The sequence below is a fragment of the Eleutherodactylus coqui genome, unplaced genomic scaffold, assembly GCF_035609145.1.
Source record: "Eleutherodactylus coqui strain aEleCoq1 unplaced genomic scaffold, aEleCoq1.hap1 HAP1_SCAFFOLD_30, whole genome shotgun sequence".
Classification (NCBI taxonomy): Eukaryota; Metazoa; Chordata; class Amphibia; order Anura; family Eleutherodactylidae; genus Eleutherodactylus; species Eleutherodactylus coqui.
The window spans coordinates 209,959-231,574 of NW_027102247.1; the positions used below are offsets into that span (position 1 = coordinate 209,959).

General features: G+C 49.0%; 1 long non-coding RNA gene across 2 annotated transcripts in view; it reads left to right on the forward strand.

Moving 5' to 3' along the window:
* The first annotated feature begins 3,828 nt into the window (after positions 1 to 3,828).
* The window catches only part of LOC136601077 (uncharacterized), a 94,259-nt gene continuing 76,471 nt past the window's right edge, over positions 3,829 to 21,616 (forward strand). The window contains exons 1-3 of one of the 2 annotated variants that reach the window (XR_010789289.1): positions 3,829 to 4,029; positions 6,673 to 6,747; positions 7,720 to 7,940. This is a non-coding gene — a long non-coding RNA (uncharacterized lncRNA). Of the gene's footprint in view, positions 4,030 to 6,672; positions 6,748 to 7,719; positions 7,941 to 21,616 lie in introns of those variants that run through there. The other variant, XR_010789290.1, reaches the window with a different exon arrangement.

Genomic DNA, 21,616 nt, shown 5'->3' on the forward strand with positions numbered 1-21,616 from the left:
CTCCGTGGTCGCGGATATACCCGCAGCCTATACGCAACTATATTGTAAAGAGAATTCTGAAGGCACCCATTGAAACAAATATGTTTGTGTGAAGCGGCCCTTACTGTACTTTTGTTAGCATGAATCAAGCACATTTGCAAGCGCAAAAAAACACGCAACCATGCCGCCATTTATTGAAATAGGCAATTAGTGTAATTAGAATAATACATGTTCTTCCCCTGCAGAAATGCACGAGAAAATAAAGGGGACTGCTTTTTTTTTGGACAAAATGCGCATACAAAATACACTTATGTGAAGGAACTCGCTGCAATCAGCGGGTTCTACTGACGTGTATTTAGCATGTATATTTTTCATGTGTAATATGCTACGCAAATACATCTGTGTGAATCTGGCCGAAGAGCCCACGGTGGTATGCGTAAAACGCTGCCTCTCTGCGGTGAGAACACAATCGTGGACATGAGCCCTAAGGCTGGAGCTCTATGGAGTCTTTCGCCATGACATGGGTCATGTGACCAAAGATCGCTGTGCAGCCCTGTGAACTTGCATTCTCAAATATATCAATGGGGTCGCGCAAGTTCCCACAACCTATAGAGTGCTAAAACCTCACCGAGGTTGGATTTTTGCAATATATTGGTCGCAGCTACTTGTGAGTTGTATCGCAACTACATTGTCTTCAGTAAGGCCAGCTGCACACGACCGCTTCACATTCCGAATGCGGGATACCACAGCGGAATCTGGCCGTTACCCCAGCCGGCGACCCTGCGTTCCTGCAGATTCTGTAATGCAGATGACCGCGAGTGTGAAGGAAGTAGCAGTAGTATGTATCTTTCAATGCATGTGATTTGCTGCAGATCCTCCGTGTGGACGACGACTGCGGATTGAACAATAGGAAACCGGTGGTGTGAAGCCAGCCCGAGAGTGTGAGGTCGCAGGGCTATACAGCGATCTTGGTCACGTAGCACTAGTCTCATTGCATGACTACGACTCCGCCGTTCATGGGAACTCAGTGCTTGACATGACAACTCCCTGCTGTTGGCGCGACCACCAGTCACCCTTAAAAGTCAACAGAAAGTTAAAAAATGGTAAAATGTAATCTTCGCTCATATTCGTGAGGGGAGATGCATTTACATACCTAAGGCCCCCGGATTTACCCTTGGACCTCACCTCAGCTTCTGCGCACACGCCTGTCGTCAACGTTGGCCGATGCAAGAGCCGCAGATTGCCTGAGTAATTTAAGATATCCCTGCTCCTGGCTACCAAACATAGCTGAGAGCCTGGAGATTTCATGGTGGGCCGCAGTACGTGGTCCCCAGTCACGTGATTGCCATTAGCCAATGGATAACGGCGATCATGTAAAAGTAAAAGAGTTACAGCTTCACCTCCTGTCACGAATCCAATCCGTAAGGGAAGGTGAAAATATTTTCCTAAGGCCTCCGGCGATGTCCCCCGACGGGATCCTTATCCTCGGTTGGATAACGGCGATCATGTAAAAGTTAAGAAAAAGTTGAAGTTTAATCTCCCCTCTTTGATCGGTGAGAGGAGATGAAACTTCTTACCGGAGGCCTCCGTATTTGAACCTCGATGTGATCCTCCTCCGTGGACCTTCTCCGGCTTCTGCGCATGAACCTGCCTTAAAATGCCAGACACATGCGCAGCAGCTAGGGAGCCCGGTAAATTTTAAATCTCTGTGCTCCCGGCTAACAAAGGTCACCAAGAGCCTGGAGCAGTGATCGGTGGTCTCGTTGAGCTGTCCCTGGTCACGTGATAAAAAGGTAGCGATCTACCGAAGGCCGGTCTCACACGACTGATATAGAGGAAGCCCCGACATGTTGGATACACATGGGAGTGCAGCGCCAAAAACACATGGAACCGTAGTGAGAGGAAAAACAGGGTGAAAATGGCCTTATAAAGATATATTTTTACATTTAGGCTGGATTCCGACGAGCTTACGCATATTTGCACAGACAAAGAAATAACACGCAACGATTATCTCAGCTAGTGAAATAGACAATTAGTATAATATGCGTTCTTTCCCTATGAGAATGTGCGAGAAAATATAGTATGCTGCGTATTTTTTTGTGTGATCGAAATGCACAATGTATGTACGTACGTGCGTGTATGTATGTAAGTACGTGCGTGTATGTATGTACGTACGTGCGTGCATGTATGTACGTACGTGCATGCATGTATGTATGTATGTATGTACGTGCGTGTTTGTATGTACGTACGTGCGTGTATGTATGTACGTGCGTGTATGTATGTATGTACGTGCGTGCGTGTATGTACGTGCGTGTATGTATGTACGTATGTACGTACATGCGTTTATGTATGTACGTGCGTGTATGTATGTACGCGTACGTACGTGTATGTATGTACGTACGTACGCGTGTGTATGTACGTACGCGTGTGTACACGTACGTCGAATTTGGACAATAATTTGCTGTGTTAAAATTTCATCTTATAGGCCGGATAACAGATTACATAAAATTTTTGAATTTTTATTTTTTATTTGGCATTTTTGGATACACTAATAGCTTTTATTTATTTTCTTGCAAACGTACAGGTGCCATCACAATACTGTACCAAATTAGCACACAGCTAACAAAGCTTCGGAAAAACATACTAATTGTCCAAATGAGATGTCTGGATCTATTAAAGTTGTGGTGAAGAAAAGCAGGGACAGTAAGGGAGGCAGGAAACGGGGCCCGCAGGGCCGTAGGTGAAGGCGATCATGACGGGGTTAACGGGGAGGAAAGGGTTAATATTTTAAATGAAAATAAGGTGAGGTGGAGGTTAAAAGGGAGGGGGTGTAATGAGGGGGAGCAAAGGTTTATGGGATAGAAAGAGCGGGAAGAAAAGGGGGAGGAGTCATTCCGGGAGCAGCAGAGGAAGAAGAAGGACCTGGAACCTGGACGGGGAGAAGAGTGAAGACCGAAGAAAAAAAGACAGCAGGATAAGAATTTAAGCGTGGCAGCTGAGGAGGATCGGGAGGACCTGAAGCAGAGGACGATCGGGTGAAGACAGAAGAAATTAGAAGACCTACCTGAAGACCGGAGCAGGAAGACCGCTGGTGAGAAGATCGGAGCAAGAAGACCGCTGGTGAGAAGACCAGAGCAGGAAGACCGCTGGTGAGGAGATCGGAGCAAGAAGACAGTTAGTGAGAAGACCGGAGCAGGAAGATCGCTGTTCAGAAGACCGGAGCACAAAACACCGTTGGTGACAGGACCTGAGCAGGAAGATTGCCCCCGGTGGAGATCGGAGGTACTGCAGTTCAAGAAGAGCCTGAAGAGATGGAAGCGCTGATGGAGAGGATCCGGGCAGCGGCAGCTGAGCGAGGAATCGGGTGGCTCGAAAGACTGGCAAGTGAGGGAGAGGGGGGAGCGGCGGCAGTTCCAGAGAGGGAGAGGAGGCCGCGTCGGGCGCGTGCGCCGGAGAGGCTTAGCCCCGAGCACGCGCCTGTGCGCCGGCGCCGCACAGGGAGCCCATCTGTGGAACCTCCAGCCGGGCCAGCCCCCGCAGCGGCAGGGGGGGGGGCCAGGGCTGGGAGGAATCCTAATCGGCGGCGTGGTGCTGCGTGCAGCGCAGGTACCCGGGCTGCGAGGGGGCCGGGACCTGCGACTGCACAGTCGGCTCCAGGAGCAGTTAGAGGGGGGGGGCGCTCCAGCGGTGAGGGTAGCAGAGAGGAGCGCCCTTGTCCCAGTTCGGCGAGAGGATCCGTGTCAGGACAGAGCAGAGGGTCCAGAGCTGCTGGAGGGGAGCAGTGTGGACCCAGCGGGAGGGTTAGCCGGGGGACCAGGGGAGGGGAGCTGGAGCAGGTGTTCGGCGGAAGAAGGGGACAGCAGCAGGCTGGTCCGGAGGATTTTATTAATGCCGGTTTTTTGAGTTCCAGCGGGGCGGCTGCGCGCGCAGCGGAGAGGCGGCAGTCGGCGGAGGAATCAGACGGATCGGGCGGGACATGGACGGATCCCAGGATGAGACGCCAGGAAGACGGAGCGGCGGCTGGTGGGCCCACAGCACCTGCGCAGCCCGGTGAGTCTACCACACAAAACACTGTAAATGTTATTGCTAGATCTGTGCCTGTAGGGGGGGGTATAGGTAGTGGTGCGGTCAGTTTTGCTGGTGCGCATGGGGGGGATAACGATTTGAGGGCACTTATGGGTTGTATGTGGGAATTCCTGCGGAGGCAGGAAATGGGGTCGGTCGGTTTGCCTGGAACGGCGTTTAACACGCCGGGTAGTGTGTCGTCTGGCGGGGAGGGCTTCCCCGCTGGGGCGACTGGGGGAGTCCAGGCAGGGGGAACGGGAGGGCCGGACGTGGGGCCATCGCCGGTGGCTGCATGGAGTACTTCAATGGCAACCCCTTCCAGTAGGGTAAGTACTCTAGGGGTCAGCTCGGGGGGGGCAGATGAAACGGCGTCAGGGGTGACGGTTGCCGTACAAACGGAAAGGGACGGGGAAGCAGTGCGGTTGGACGATAGGGCAAAAGGGGAGGTATACGTGTGTTTCGAGGGCCCGTTAGGAGCACATCTTAAGAAGGAAACGAGGGAGAAGATATGGCGGGACGAATTTGTAGAGATATTCTCCCTCTTGCCTTTGGAGAAATTTAATTTGGACAAAGGCAAAAGGACCGAATACAAGAAGGAGGAGGAAGAAAAACGCAGATGGCGTTTAATTCCTCAAACATTTAATAATTGGTTGCAGGCGTTCGCTATATTGGCCAGCGTAATTGGGGAGAAGGCGCCGGAGAACTGTTCCGGCCTCTTCTGTTATCTAGATTCGATAGGCGAGGCGTATCGGGTTTACGGGGGTCAAACCTGGTTAAGGTACGACGAACAGTTTAGGCAACGTAAGGCGGTGAGGCCGTCAATCCGTTGGGACCAAAAAGATATTGGTCTGTGGCTTCGGGTCATGGCACCTAGTCGATTTGGGCAGCCTTTTCACGGGGGAGCCGGGCCATCAGGCCTGGCTTCAACCTCACAGGGGGGAAACCAGGGGGGTCAGTCAGGGGGTAATAGAGTCGGTTTGTGTTGGCAATTTAATGAGGGCCAATGCAAATTCGGAGCAGGCTGCAGATTTAAGCATGTCTGCTCACACTGCAATGGCGGGTCACATGGAGCATCAAAATGCTTTAAGAAAGGAAAAGGAAAGGCCGCAGGAGGGGGTGGAAAAAGGGAGGACGCCGGTGAGGCTGGAAGAGATGGTCAGGTTTCTAAATAGGTATCCTGACAGGGAAAAGGCGAAATTGTTGGAAGAAGGTTTTCGGGGGGGGTTTCACATCCCTCCCCCAAAACATGAGATTCCGTTATCAACAAAAAACCTACTCTCGGCCATGAGGAATCCGGAAGTGGTTTCGGAGAAACTGGCAAAAGAAATTAGCTTAGGGCGGATGGCAGGCCCCTTTCAGGAGCCTCCCCTCCGGAACTTCGTAGTGTCTCCCCTGGGAGTAGTACCTAAGAGGGAACCGAATAAGTTTCGGTTAATACACCATCTTTCTTATCCGAAAGGGGCATCAGTGAACGATGGTATAGACCCTGAGCTCTGTTCGGTGGTTTATACATCTTTTGATGCGGCACTAAAATGGGTAAGAAGGTATGGGAGGGGGGCGCTGTTAGCGAAAGCCGACATTGAGTCGGCGTTCCGCCTTTTGCCGGTTTCTCCAGATAGTATTCGCTTACTTGGTTGTTTTTGGGGAGGTAAGTATTTCGCCGATCGGTGTCTGCCCATGGGATGTTCAATCTCATGTGCATACTTCGAAGCCTTCAGCACTTTCTTGGAATGGGTAGTGAAAGACACTGCAAAGCAGCAGTCAGTAATTCACTACCTTGACGATTTTTTGTGTATTGGCCCAGCGGAATCGCCGATGTGTGCGACTCTGCTGGGAACGTTACAGTGGGTGGCGGATCGGTTCGGGGTGCCTTTGGCTCCCGACAAGACAGAGGGCCCTGCAACTTCTCTTCAGTTTTTGGGCATCTGGATTGATACGGAGGCGATGGTATGTCAATTGCCGGAAGATAAGTTGCGGGATTTAAAATGCGAGGTAGAAAAGACACGGAAAGTCAAGAAAGTCACGCTGAAGGGGCTTCAGTCATTATTGGGCAAGTTGAATTTCGCTTGCAGAATAATGCCTATGGGGCGAATATTTTGTCGAAGAATGGCGTCGGCCACGGCGGGAATTCGAGCACCGCATCACTACATCAGAGTGGGGAGGAGTTTAAAAGGGGACCTAGCAGTCTGGGCTTCCTTTTTAAACAAATACAATGGGAGGTCCATGATAATCTCGGAAGTGAGTGAGAATGTGGACTACGAGTTGTTTACAGACGCGGCAGGGAGTGCGGGATTTGGGGCATTTTGCCAGGGGCAATGGTGTGTTGGGGAATGGCCGGTCAGATGGCGGGAGGAAGGTTTGACGAAGAATCTGGTATTGTTGGAACTGTTTCCAATAGTGGTGGCCGTGGCGCTTTGGGGCGATCGCCTTCAGAACAAGAAGGTGAGGTTCCATTGCGACAATATGGGGGTGGTGCAGGTGATCAATGCTTTGACCGCCTCATCACCCCCGGTGGTGAATTTGTTGCGCCACCTGGTATTGGAAACATTGAAGATGAATATTTGGATAGTGGCGGTGCACGTGCCGGGGATTGAGAATTCAATCGCGGATGCTCTTTCTCGGTTTCAGTGGGAGCGATTCAGGACCCTGGCCCCTCAGGCGGAGGACCGAGGGAGGACGTGCCCGTCTCATCTTTGGAGTGTGGTAAGAGAGCAGTGGGGCATCTAATCGAGAGGTCACTGGCTCAGGGTACTAGAGCTGCGTATATAGCAGCGTGGCAGGAGTGGGAAGGCTGGGTAGGTCAGCTTGGGATAGGAGAGGCGGAGGAAGATAGAGTGGGGGCGCTGTTAAGTTGGTTGGGTAAGGCAGAGCAGGATAATGTTTCGGTGTCACGAGCGAACAGGTTCATGGCAGGGGTAGCATTTGGGTGTAAGTTAAGGGGGGTGGGGGATATAACGAAGAATTTCCTAGTGAGACAAGCGTTGAAGGGTTTTAGAAAAGGTAAAGGCAGTGTGGACTTACGTAGACCAGTTTCGTTTGAGTTGTTAGAAAAGTTAGGGGGGGTACTGGAAGGCCTCTGCGATACGTTGTTCGAAAGATCGTTATTCAGGTTAGCGTTTTCACTGGCATTTTTTGGGGCATTTAGGGTTGGGGAGTTGGTGTCCCCTAGTAAATCAGTTGGGGGAGGTTTACAGGGGGGGGGATGTTAGAAAAGTTGATGACCATTTAGAGTTGGTCATACGCCGATCAAAAACAGATCAGGCTGGGCGGGGACATTTGATTAGATTGGGTAGGGTTCACGGGTCAATAATGTGCCCCGTGTCGGCATGGGTTAGCTATACTGAGGTAGCGGGTAAGAGATTAGGCCCTTTATTGCAGCATGAGGGGGGCCAGTTTTTGTCACACTTCCAGTTTACAGCGATCTTTAGGAAGGCGCTGAGGGAGCTCGGTTTAGATGAGTCGCAATTTGGGACACACTCGTTTAGGGTGGGGGCGGCTACAGAGGCACAGGTGCAAGGTTTGTCGGGCGAGTCGATTAGAAAAATCGGTAGGTGGCAATCTGGGAGATATAAATTGTATGTTCGTCCCCAGTTGCTGTAACAGTGTTAGGGGGGTAGGGGGTATAATGATAATCAAGGGGTGTTGGTCAATTTTGTTTTCTCCTTTTTGTTTCAGGTCCACAATCGGCGCTTGTGTGGATTATGGGCCACTCATATGTTTATTGGGGGGCGGAGAGGGCTAGTGTGAGGCAGGACGGGAGACAGTTGAGGTTTCCTAGGTCAGAGGCGGTCCTGAGATGGATGGGAGTTAGAGGGATGTCGTGGTGCAAAGTGTTGGAGGAGTTTGAGAGGATGGTGGGTTTAGACAGGGCCCCGGACATAGTTGTTATACATGCAGGGGGGAATGATTTGGGGAAAAGGCCCTTCAGGGATCTATCGAGGGATATCAGGTATGATATCCTGAGATTGTTAGCGGCGCATAAGAAGATGGTGGTGGTCTGGTCAGAGATCGTGCCTAGGCAGGTATGGAAGTTTGTGCGGACTGCAAGAGGATTAGACAAAGCGAGAATAAAGCTTAATAGGGAAGTATCTCGCTTTGTGGGAAGGAATGGGGGGGTCGCGGTGCGACACATAGACCTAGAGTCTGGCAGGGGGAATTATTGGAGACAAGATGGGGTGCATTTAAATGAGATAGGTTTGGACTTGTGGTTAGAGGCAGTTCAGGAGGGAGTGGAGCGCGCCTTGTTGTTGTGGAGGGCGGCGCAGGCTTGAGGTTTCAAGCCATGCTGGCTGTGGCGGTTAGGGAGGGGTCCTTGGAGTCAATATAAGAGGGGGTAAGGGGGGAGGCAGGGGTTAGTAGAGTTACCTCCTCCCCCCTCTGGTTAGTTTTAAATTGTAGGTGGGTCTGTCGCCTCTTGTTTGGCAGGGGGTTACCTGCTAAAGTTGTGGTTGTTAATAGCCGGGGTATGGCTAGATAGCCTCGGGGTCGGGAGGTTGGTGACTCGAGGTAAATGGCGAGTCTCCTGAGTCAGGTGATTGGAGACGGGAGGCGTAGTTTGGAAGATAGGGTTTCCCGAGTCAGGATTTTTAGGAGACGGGAGACAGTTACACCTATCTTCCTTGTTTTTTGGGTGAGGCGACAGATAATTTTGTGGGGAACTCCAAGGATCTCTCCATAGTAGTTAGGATCAGGGTTAAAAAAGTGTTATTCAGGATTTATTGTTGTATGTTATAATAAAATTGGCTGCTGTGGCCAAATTTAATCCAAAAAGAAGTTGTCGGTGTTTATTTTAGATAAGCTAGGTTAAAAGGGGTAATGGGGGGGGGGTAAGTGGTCACAGCGACGACTCCGTTGTACCTAGTCATGTAGCTTATAGCGGTTTAGAGATTTATTAGAGATCTCCTGTGTGATCGTTGTCCGGGTCTCCTGGACTCATGGTTAGTGTAGGGAATAGCGGTATAACCAGGAGCTTAGAAGTTCGCCCGCTAGCTTCACGTTTTGTCTAAAATGTCAAGTAATACCTGTTCTTTATAATCAGCCTATCTGTTAGTAGTGGTTGCATTTTTGGCTTCTGTATGCAGTGTTTTCTATCTCTGTGTATTCTGTTCCGTCTGTTATATGCCATGCGTGTGTCCTGTTCTGTGGCTCCTAGGATCAGCTATGGCCCAGTTCCGAAGACCGCTGGGCCACCCTCTTATTTGGGCGATGTCTACGCTTAGGTTGGGCCACTGTCGACCCCCCCCCCCCCCCCTTTTAGCACAGGGTCAGTGGCATGGATTCCATGTGAATTTCCTGTGTGCATGTATACTACTAGACTACTAGTCCTTTGGTCACGATGGTGTTGGCAGTCTGCTAAATCTGCCCACACGATCATAACAGTCTGTTCAGAAAGCCACATAGTACTGATTACATTTTGGGTCCCATTTGTGCATACTAACATAACATTAGGGCCACAATGGGTACATTTCTGAAAACAATACAAACAGGGGTATCCATTTTGGGGTGTCAGTGCACATGAAAATGATTTTGGGGGAAAAAATTTTAGAATAGCACATTACCCGAACACATTAAAAAAAAAAAAATCTAAATTGCATTAATTCCTGAAAATGTGGGATCTAAATAATTTGGCGCGCATGCGCAGAAGCCGGCGAGCCCGGCAAATTCAAAATCTCCCTGCACCCGGCTGTCACAGATAGCCGAGTGCAGGGAGATATGACTGGGATAACGGTGATCATATAAAGTTAAAAAGTAAAAAAAAAAAAAAAGTTAAAAGTTTAAAAAGTTAAAGTTTCATCTCCCCTTACGGATCGTATCCGTAAGGGGGATGAAATTACGTACCCAAGGTCCCGGATTTGTTCCCTGGTGGGATGTTGATCCGTGGACCTTACCCCAGCTTCTGCGCATGCGCCCGTCAGCATGATGGCGGACGCATGCGCAAAAGTGAAAGATTGCCCAATAAATGTAACATCTCCCTGCTGCTGGCTACCAAAGGTCGCCAAGAGCCTGGAGATGTCATGGGGAGCCGCGGTATACGGTTACTGGTCACGTGATCGCCGTTATCCAATGCATAATGGCGATCACGTAAAAGTTCTTTAAAAAGTGGCAGTTTCATCTCCCCTCACCGAAGCGATCGGTGAGAGGAGATGAAACATCTTCTCGGAGGCTTCCGCATTTGAATCCAGATGCGATTATCCTCCATGGATCCTGCCAGCTCCTGGGTATGCGCCCGCCGGCAAAATGCCAGACACATTCGCAGGAGCTGGGGAGCCCAGGAAATTTTAAATCTCCTTGCTCCCAGCGACCAATGGTTGCTGCGTGCTTGGAGCAGTGACCGGGGGCCTCGTTGAGCGGTCCCCGGTCACATGATAAAGTAGCAAACTAACATTAGGCCGGTCACACATGACCGGAGAGGAATTACGGGTTCTGCATGCGCTTGATCAACGGTAATCCACGGATCAATCGTATGCATTGGATTACACAATTCCCCCCAATTAGCGGGTCGGAATTGCGTAATCCACTCGCAGAAACCACACACACATATATACACACACACACACAAGGCTCTCACCCTGCAGCTGCTCCTCCTCAGCGATGCTCTCCTTGCTGCAGAGATCATGTTCTCTGCACTCCCCTTCCCTCCTCCGCGGCCGTTGTCAGTCTGCTATCGGCACTCCTCTATTACTGTCTGCATTAGACAGAACAAGCCGAGAGCAGACTGCCTACTGACAGCAGCACGGAGGAGTGAGGGAACTTACTGCATAGGCGGCGGGCCGGATTCGGCCCGCGGGCATTGTTTGACACCTGTGCTCTAGATCATACAAACTTCTAGGCTGTGGGAGTTGCCGTCCTAAATGCGCAGACCGGTGCCAGCGGCCGGCGAGTGACGTTTCTGTGTGGGGCTCTGCGATCCCCGCACAGAAATAGAGCATGCCGCGGTTTGTTTTCCACGTGTGATTTCGCGCGGACAAACCGAGGCCGTCTGCCTAGGATTGCGTTTTCTAACGCAATCCTATAGCAGCTTCCATGGGTGGAAATTCTGCGGGAAATCCGGCAGCGGAATTTCCGCCCGTGTGCACGGGGCCTAGGGCTGCTCTAAGACGTGCATTCAGAAAACACAGCTTAAAATCGTGGGTTTTTTACCTCAATTTTGAGCAGCACTTTTGAACGCATGGTAAAGCGGTTTTAATGCACCCCACAATTGTGATGGGTGGGGAGGTGCGTTAGAAAACGCAAATACAGGACAGATAGCGCTTAAAAATCACCGCTTCCGAGCTCACGTCTGAGTAATCGCATTCAAATCAATGGAAGCAGTATACCGCAATAAAAAGCGGTGTGTGTGTGTGATTTTCATCTAGTGCAGGAAACGCGGTAATAGGGCTAATTCATGTATGGAAATTCGTTTTGCAGCTGTATGCAGCATGATTTAGGTATGGGTACGCGGTGAGAAAGGTAAGGGGGGGCCCTGAGCTGAACTTTTGCACCCGGGCCCTTGAGCCTTTAGGTACGCCCCTGACCCTAAGGGTGTTTCTCACCTCATCTTTCTGCGTTTTATATACAAAAATGACAGGAAAGGGTTGTGACCCGGCGGCCGTCGCAGGGAGAAGATGACCATCGCCACTGTATGCCACGGAAAGGGGTGAACGCGCGTGTGAACTGGCATTTCAAGCGCAACCCGATTACTGTAAACCTTGTTTATGCACAAATACGCTCCACTGCGACAATAGTCTTGGCGTGTACACTCGTCTGCCGAAGCCCTAGGGCCTCTTTCACACGGCGTGCTAAATTTAGCAGAAAAGCGGTCGCAGAAACCGCAATGATTTTTACGTGCATTTGCGCTCCCGATATTCCATTAGAGTCTAAGGGGGTAAGCAAATTCGCTCTCATATGCATAAAATTGCGCCGAGGGCTCCTTCACACGAATGTACTTTAGTCCCCTTATAGTTCTGATCCCAGGAATGCACAAAAATAAAGACTGAAAAACTGGTTGCTCATTAGTGCTTAAACCAGGTCAGTCATGAAGGAGTTAACTGCGGGCATTCACTGCTGGTCAGTGAGGTTACAGATGGAGGGTTGTTAGGTGAATTGCATGTAAATCTGCAATAGTTTGGGGGACTCCCAGCAGACAGAGGGGTTCTCCTCCAGCAAGCAGGCAGCACATGGTTAACTACCTAAGCCGGGTGCGGGTGAATGCAACGCTTGTATGAAAGAGGCCTAAAGCTGCGGGGGGGGTTTTCTCCCCCCTTCCCCCATGCACAGATATACGTTGTCCTCGTGTGCAGGGGGGGGGGATGGAAGAGCCAGGAGCAGGAACTGAGCTCCCGCCCCCCCCTCTCTGCCTCCTCTCCGCCCCTCTGCACTATTTGCAATGGGGAGAGGTGGGGCAGGGGCGGGGCTAATTCTCGGAACTTAGCCCCGCCCTGCCTCTTCCCATTGCAAATAGTGCAGAGGGGCGGAGAGGGGGACGGGAGCTCAGTTCCTTCTCCTGGCTCTTCCATCCTCCCCCCCCCCCCCCCTGCACATTACATAGAGAACGCCCACAAGTGACCCCATTTTGAAAACTAGACCCCAGAACAAATTTATCTAGGGGTGTACTGCACATTTTGACCCCACAGCTTTTAAATGAATTCAAGCAAAGCAAAAGGAAAAAAATTGTGATTTTCGTTTTTTGGCAATTTTGTCATTTTAAAAACAGCATTTTTGTACAGCACACACATGAATTAAGATTTGCACCCCAAAATAGATACCCCTGTTTGTCCAGTGTTCAGAGACATACCCATTGTGGCCCTAATCTTATGTCTGGATGCACAAAGGGGCCCAAAATGTAAGGAGTAGTCGGTGGCTTTCAGAACTGAAATTTAGCATGAAGGGGATTTCGGCCCCATAGCACACTTGTAGAGCCCTTGAGCGGCCAAAACGACAGAGAACCCCTACAAATGACCCCATTTTGAAAACTAGACCCCTTAACGAATTCATCTAGTGGTGTACTGCGTATTTTTACCGCACAATTTTTGAATAAATCTAAGCAGTAGGAAAAATTTCAATTTTCATTATTTTGGCAGTTGTATCAATTTAATCGGACGTAAAAACACTATGGGCTGGTCGTTAAGGGGTTAAACCATCGGATGGTTGGCTCTGAGCCAGTCATATATGTATCTCATGGGCTAGAGATGTACCTTGAAGCTTCTAGGGCCCTAACAGGGCTTTCCCCACCATGTGCCATTTATAATACTAGTGTGGCAGGAGAGTGACTGCCACCTCTGTACACCTTATTTCTCTATCAAGGAGTACAGTCATTGCCTCTAGGGAGTACTTAGTCTGTCCTGGTATTGTGATGAAGGTAGGTACAACACATAGTGCCATGATAACCTTTGCTGAATTTTTAAGTAATTTATTTGAGAAGGGAATACTTGGCCAAGGAATGTTGGAAAACCCTATTCTAGATGCTCATGGTCTGCTTGTATCTTGTGCGCACTCTTCTCTGAACACACACCCTTAGGGCTAATTCACATGGACATATGTCTCCCAATGTGAAAAATACATGCGTAGTAAGCAGTGCTAAAAGCCCACTGATTTGTCTAGGGCTTCTCACACCAGCGTTTTTTATTCACGTCTGTGGAAAAAAAATTGCACCGTGTCCTATTTTGGTGCGGAATATGCACCTTATCTAGTTTTTGGGGATTTAACAGGCGTAGTAAATGTGCATATGAAAAATACGTGGGACACATACTCCCGTCTGAGTGAGCCCTTAATCTATGGGGGTTTGCCTTTGTTTCCGCAGGAGAAATCAGCTTGTCCAGGCCTGTCTGTTTCCTTCGGGGATGCTAGGATATTCTAGGATATATATATATTTATGCATATGCATATAGTCGCTTATAAATTATATTGGAAAATTGTAATTTTTGATTATACAAGGTATTACTTTTATTTGCTGAGATTGAAATACCCTTCTAAGCCTTCAGTCACAGATGTAAAAGAATTTGGCGGAAATAACAGTGACAACGAACATAGTGGCGGACATAATAGGTAACGCCACCACCACAGCGGGGAAAATATCTATATTATACTATCACATACAGGACACGATCAATACATGCAACCCGATACCAACAAAAGCAAAATGGTGGATCATGTGAGCGGGAACCGCATACAGCGGCTCCCGGTGACAGCTCCCTGCTCTCGGCTACTCATTCTAGTCGAGAGCAGGGAATTTTTAAATTTCCCGGGCCTCCCGGCTCTCCGTGCATGCGCGTGACGTAATGCGTCTGGCGCGCACGCGCAGACGCCGGCGGCAGTGCCGGGGAGAAGACAGAAGGATCCGGACGCTGCGGAGGACCGGAGGTGAGTACTCTCAGCTCCCCTTACGGATCCGATCCGTAAGGGGAGCTGAAACTTTAATTGCTTTTAACTTTCCATTGAGTTTAACGCGATCGCGTGATCGGGGGTGGGGTCCCGCGGCCCGGGATGACAGCTCCATGCTGTCCAATCACAGCAATCTATTGCTGGAGGAGAGTTCTCAAACCTCGCTTACAGCAATAGATCATTTGTCAGTGCAGGGGAAGCCCGGGCCGCTGCCCATTCATTTCAATGGGTGACACAGGGCTGAAAACGTCCCAAAATAGAACATGCAACGCTGTTAAAGCGCAGCGTTGAAGACACAGCATTTTTAGCCTTGTGTGAGCAGCCCCATTGAAATGTATGGGTGCGTTGTACAGCGTTTAGCGCAGCACTAAAAACTGTACAAAAACACCTGTGTGAGGGAGGTCCAAGGGTCCTTTTACACAAAACGAGTGTCAGGTAAACAATGCCCGACATTCATCCCTGTGGTGCTCGCTCTGCACAGGAGCGAGCATTGCTGGATCGCTGACAGCGCAGCCAGCAGGGAGGCGGGGCAGCTGGAGGAGAGTTCTGCTCACCTCCATTCACTGTAAGCAGCAGACGTTCAGTACTGGACGGCTGCTGCTTACACCGAGAAATGTGTTTGGATTTTAAGCTGCTTAAAAGTGAACAACTGGACGATTCTGATCCAGTCGTTCAGTTTCTGCATGTTTTTACATGGGACAATTATCGTTCAAAACCCCGCGGGAGAACACAAGCTACTTACTATTGACATCGTGTGACATTAGGCCCGTCTGTTGGTCGAACTCAGATCTTAGGAACGAAAATGTCCAAGTCACCTAAAAATATGTATGGAATTAGTCTAACGAGTTCTGGATGTGTTCCTTTCCTGCGCAATTACGCAGCGTATCACGCACCTCCTGGCATATCACATGTATATTTGTGCATCCCCATTGACTTCTATGGGGACTTTTGGTGTGCAAAAGTGCCGCAAAATAGAGTATGCTGCATATTTTTTTTTGCATGAAATGTAAAGATGCGCACTTGTGAACGAACCCGTTCATTAGGGCTCTATTCGCTGCATAAATGCGCACACAAACACACCGATGTGAAGCCAGGCTTAAGAGTTCCTTCACATGGACATTTACACGCGTGTGTTAGCATGCGCAAACTTTCTGAGCACAATATGCAGAGAATAAAACCCATTGATTTCAACGGATTGGTTTTCGTTTCCTTTTTTTGCCCAAATGCGAAAAAACTGCTGCATGCTCTACTTTTGTGTGCATTTAAAGTCTGTTAAAAAGAAAGCATAGGTTAGTTTTTAAAAAGCACATTGCACTTACCTGCATCAGCGTTCTGCAGCTTCTTCTATTCTTCTTTTAAAGATGGCGCCGCTGGTCTTCTCCCACGGTGGACCGCGGGTCTTCTCCCATGGTGCACCGTGGATTTTCTTCTCCTTCCTTGCGTTCCATTGCCGATTCCAGCCTCCTGATTGGCTGGAATCGGCACACGTGACGGGGCGGAGCTACGATGACGACGCGGTGAGCAGCTCTCCGGCACGAGCGGCCCCATTCACCAGGCAGAAGACCGCACAGCGCAAGCGCGTCTAAAAAAGCAAGAAGCCAGCGAAATTAGACGGAGCCATGGAGACGGGGACGCCAGCAACGGAGCAGGTAAGTGAATAACTTCTGTATGGCTCATATTTAACCCCTTAGTGACCAAGCCTGTTTGCGCCTTAATGACCAGGCCAAATTTTCCAAATCTGACATGTGTCACTTTAACATGGAAAAACACCAGAAAGGTTTTGCATATCCAAGCGATTCTGACATTGTTTTTTCGCCACATGTTGTGCTTCATTTAGGCGGAAAAAATAGACCGATAGAAATTGTGTTTATTTATTAAAAGCGCCACAATTGGGAAAATTTTGAAAAAAATCGTCATTTTTTCACATTTCCAACTGCAATATCTTAAATATGTGCAAACATAATATAGAAATTTTTGCTAAGATTTATATTTCCACCCGTTTACTTTATTTTGGGCGCACATTGGAAAAACTTTCGTTTTTTTTTAACTATTTAGGAGACGTACAAATTTAACATTACTTTTTAGCATTTTGAGGAACACTTTGTTTTTCTATACCAAGCCGAGATTGGAAAGGCTCATGAGTGTCAGAATAATAGATACCCCCCCAAATGACCTCATTTTAAAAACTACACCCCTTAATGTATTCACTGAGGGGTGTCATGAGTATTTTGACCCCACAGTTTTTTTTCAGGAATTAATTCAATTTAGAGGAGAAAAAGTAAAATTTCATATTTTTGCAAATCTGTTATTTTAAAGACATATTTTTTTCCTATAGTTTACATGAAAATCAGGATTTACACCCCAAAATGGATACCCCTATTTCTCCCGTGTTCAGAAATATACCCATTGTGGCCCTATTGTTATATCTGAGTCCACAACGGGGCCCAAAATGAAAGGAGTAGTCAGTGTCTTTCAAAACAGAAATTTTGCTTGAAGTCCTTTTAGGCCCCATAGCACACATGTAGAGTTCTTGAGCGCCCAAAACAATAGAAACCCCCCACAAATGACCCCATTTTGAAAACTAGACCCCTTAAGGAATTTATCTAGGGGTGTACTGCATATTTTGACCCCACAGTTTTTGAATGAATTCAAACCAAGCAAAAGGAAAAAATTGTGATTTTCGTTTTTTCGGCAATTCTGTCATTTTAAAAACAGCTTTTTTTGTACAGCACACAAATGAAGGAAGACTTGCACCCAAAAATGGATACCCCTGTTTGTCCCGTGTTCAGAGACATACCCATTGTGGCCCTAATCTTATGTCTGGATACACAACGGGGCCCAAAATAAAAGGAGTAATCGGTGGCTTTCAGAACATAGATTTTGCTTGAAGTCCTTTTAGGCCCCATTGCCCACTTGTAGAGTTCTTGAGCGCCCAAAACCATATAGAACCCCCACAAATGACCCCATTTTAAAAACTAGACCCCTTAACGAATTTATCTAGGGATGTACTGCATATTTTGACAGTGGCGGCGCGGTTACGTGCAGGGAGTGTAGTGGCGGCACGGTAACATGAGGGAATTGTGGTGGCGGTGCGGTTACGTGCGGGGAGTGTGGTGACGGTGCGGAGAGTGTGGAGGCGCAATGGTTACATGAGGAAGGTGTGGTGATGGTACGGTTACATGCTGGGAGTGTGGTGGCGGTACGGTTACATAAGGGCGGTGTGGTGATGGTGGGGTTACATGCGGGGAGTGTGGTGACGGTGTGGTTACATGCTGGGGAGTGTAGTGACGGTGTGTTTACATGCGGGGAGTGTGGAGGCGGCGCGGTTACATGCGGGGAGTGTGGAGGCGGTACAGCTGCACAAGGGGAGTGTGGTGGGGATGCTGATTTTCGCACCTGTGATGGAACCCCTAACAATAATTTGTGCCGTGCCATTTCCATAAATGTCATAGAAGGCAATGAAAATGAAGTGAACAGTTTAGCATACAGTAATGCCCCTTTCGCACGGGCCAAAAATCTCACTTACCCAAAGGAACCAGCTTATTCACACTCATGAGGCTCTATTAGACTACATAAATAGGTACGCAGCATGTTCTACTTTAGGGCTCATGCGATGTACTGCCGTGTGACACGTGGTGAATCAGTATATCAGTGAGTATATGGCCGCTCTCTGTGATTTTTTTTTTTTGTTGTCTGACTTTTATTGATCCATTCACATTAGCGTGTAAACACTGTGTGTAGATCCGAGCGAGGAAAAGATGGCAGCTTGCTCTATTTCTCCACATACCACGCAGTGTGAGCCCTATACTTTTGTATGGGCAGCGTATATACAGCACTGTCCATACGCAATACATATGCAACCCCCACGATGAAACAGAGCAGGGAATTAGAAGAAAAAAGACAGTCACACATCGCATGATCGTGTACATGAGATACGTAGTCATGCGCAGTACACTCGCTGCCATACGCAGTCGGCATCACATAGACCGTTAGTACACTACGGGACACCCGCATTGTTTTATGCATATAGTCGCTTATAAATTATATTGGAAAATTTTAATTTTTGATTATACAAGGTATTACTTTTATTTGCTGAGATTGAAATACCCTTCTAAGCCTTCAGTCACAGATGTAAAAGAATTTGGCGGAAATAACAGTGACAACGAACATAGTGGCGGACATAATAGGTAACGCCACCACCACAGCGGGGAAAATATCTATATTATACTATCACATACAGGACACGATCAATGCATGCAACCCGATACCAACAAAAGCAAAATGGTGGATCATGTGAGCGGGAACCGCATACAGCAGCTCCCGGTGACAGCTCCCTGCTCTCGGCTACTCATTCTAGTCGAGAGCAGGGAATTTTTAAATTTCCCGGGCCTCCCGGCTCTCTGTGCATGCGCGTGACGTGCGTGACGTGTCGGGGAGAAGACAGAAGGATCCGGACGCTGCGGAGGACCGGAGGTGAGTACTCTCAGCTCCCCTTACGGATCCGATCCGTAAGGGGAGCTGAAACTTTAATTGTTTTTAACTTTCCATTGAGTTTAACGCGATCGCGTGACCGGGGGTGGGGTCCCGCGGCCCGGGATGACAGCTCCATGCTGTCGGCTACCTCCGGTAACCGGCAGCATGGAGCTATCACGTCCTGAGCCTGCAGGGCTGTCATTCCTAGAGGATGCATAAAACTATGTCCTCTAGGAATAAAGCCCAGCCGGCCAGGACGTAGAATCCCGATGGGGCCGTCGTTAAGGGGTTAAAGAGCCGATTCCATGGGAAAAACGCATTTTCCGTCAGCTCTGTACAGGTAAGCGGAAACATTTGTCCATTTTCATCAACAAATATTTAATTGATTTTCTAAATTATTGATTTGACAAAGTACATAAAATGCAAATCACAATAATAAAGTATATAATAAAACAAAAGAACTGTTGTGATGAGTCTATGGATGAACCTCGCCTTGTTTCTCAGTGGTAACGCGTCTAAATCATATTCCACATTATTTGAAAGATGCAAAATTGGCCAATCGTTACATTTCGTATTATTCGGTTTGCATAATTTAATTCTTAACCCCTTAGTGACCAGCCCATAGTGTTTTTACGTCCTGCCCAAGTGGGCCTTAATCCCTGAGGACGTAAAAACATGTGTCTGGGTGGATGACAGTGATCATGTAAAGTTAAAAAAAAAAGTGTGAAAAAGTAAAAAAAAAGTTTAAAAAGTTTTTAAAAAGTTTAAAAAGGGGGGGGCGGAGCTACCTGATGCCGGAGTAAGTCGCTTCTGAGACGCGCTCCGGCGGCCGCGGCTTCTTTAAGGCTCCACAAGCTATCACAGCGGCACAGAGAGACGTCATGGGGCGCAAGAGAGCCCAGAACACCTCGGGGCGCACTCCGGAACGCAGTGCAGGCAGTTTGGAGCCGTTCCTGAGACCGCAAGCAGAGGCGGCCGGTGAGCGGGGAAAAATCAAGATGGCGCCGACGGGAGGTCCGGCGCGACCTAGCAGCAGCGTGCAGAAGGAGAGAGCCGCTGAGACGGACGACTCGGACGATAGCGCAAGCTGCCAGTCCAGGGAGCCCAGATCCACAAACTGCTCACAGTCGCAGGGAGGATCGCAAAGCAGGTCAGATAAAATCCACCCTGACACGGCAACATCACAGGCCGAGCTACAGCACGGAGGAGTGAGGGAACCTACTGCATAGGCGGCGGGCCGGATTCGGCCCGCGGGCATTGTTTGACACCTGTGCTCTAGATCATACAAACTTCTAGGCTGTGGGAGTTGCCGTCCTAAATGCGCAGACCGGTGCCAGCGGCCGGGGAGTGACGTTTCTGTGTGGGGCTCTGCGAACCCCGCACAGAAATAGAGCATGCCGCGGTTTGTTTTCCACGTGTGATTTCGCGCGGACAAACCGCGGCCGTCTGCCTAGGATTGCGTTTTCTAACGCAATCCTATAGCAGCTTCCATGGGTGGAAATTCTGCGGGAAATCCGGCAGCGGAATTTCCGCCCGTGTGCACGGGGCCTAGGGCTGCTCTAAGACGTGCATTCAGAAAACACAGCTTAAAATCGTGGGTTTTTTACCTCAATTTTTAGCAGCACTTTTGAACGCATGGTAAAGCGGTTTTAATGCACCCCACAATTGTGATAGGTGGGGAGGTGCGTTAGAAAACGCAAATACAGGACAGATAGCGCTTAAAAATCACCGCTTCCGAGCTCACGTCTGAGTAATCGCATTCAAATCAATGGAAGCAGTATACCGCAATAAAAAGTGGTGTGTGTGTGTGTGATTTTCATCTAGTGCAGGAAACGCGTTAATAGGGCTAATTCATGTATGGAAATTCGTTTTGCAGCTGTATGCAGCATGATTTAGGTATGGGTACGCGGTGAGAAAGGTAAGGGGGGGCCCTGAGCTGAACTTTTGCACCCGGGCCCTTGAGCCTTTAGGTACGCCCCTGACCCTAAGGGTGTTTCTCACCTCATCTTTCTGCGTTTTATATACAAAAATGACAGGAAAGGGTTGTGACCCGGCGGCCGTCGCAGGGAGAAGATGACCATCGCCACTGTATGCCACGGAAAGGGGTGAACGCGCGTGTGAACTGGCATTTCAAGCGCAACCCGATTACTGTAAACCTTGTTTATGCACAAATACGCTCCACTGCGACAATAGTCTTGGCGTGTACACTCGTCTGCCGAAGCCCTAGGGCCTCTTTCACACGGCGTGCTAAATTTAGCAGAAAAGCGGTCGCAGAAACCGCAATGATTTTTACGTGCATTTGCGCTCCCGATATTCCATTAGAGTCTAAGGGGGTAAGCAAATTCGCTCTCATATGCATAAAATTGCGCCGAGGGCTCCTTCACACGAATGTACTTTAGTCCCCTTATAGTTCTGATCCCAGGAATGCACAAAAATAAAGACTGAAAAACTGGTTGCTCATTGGCAACCCCTGGCTGGGGTTCTGTACCAGCGAGAGATTATTTTAAAATTTAGTTCTTGGAGTCTGGAGTATACCGACCCCTTGTGTGTCAGGGCAAACGGTTTGACCCAATCATTCGGCTGCAGGTGCCTTCCCAATTCTTCTTCCCACGCGTGGACAAAGTCTAGGGGACCATCCCCCATCTCCCGGTCCAGCATCATCTTATAAAGTACTGAGATTGGGTGGCTGATTGGGGCTGTGGACATGCACAATTTTTCAAAGTCAGTGGGGTCTTCCGCC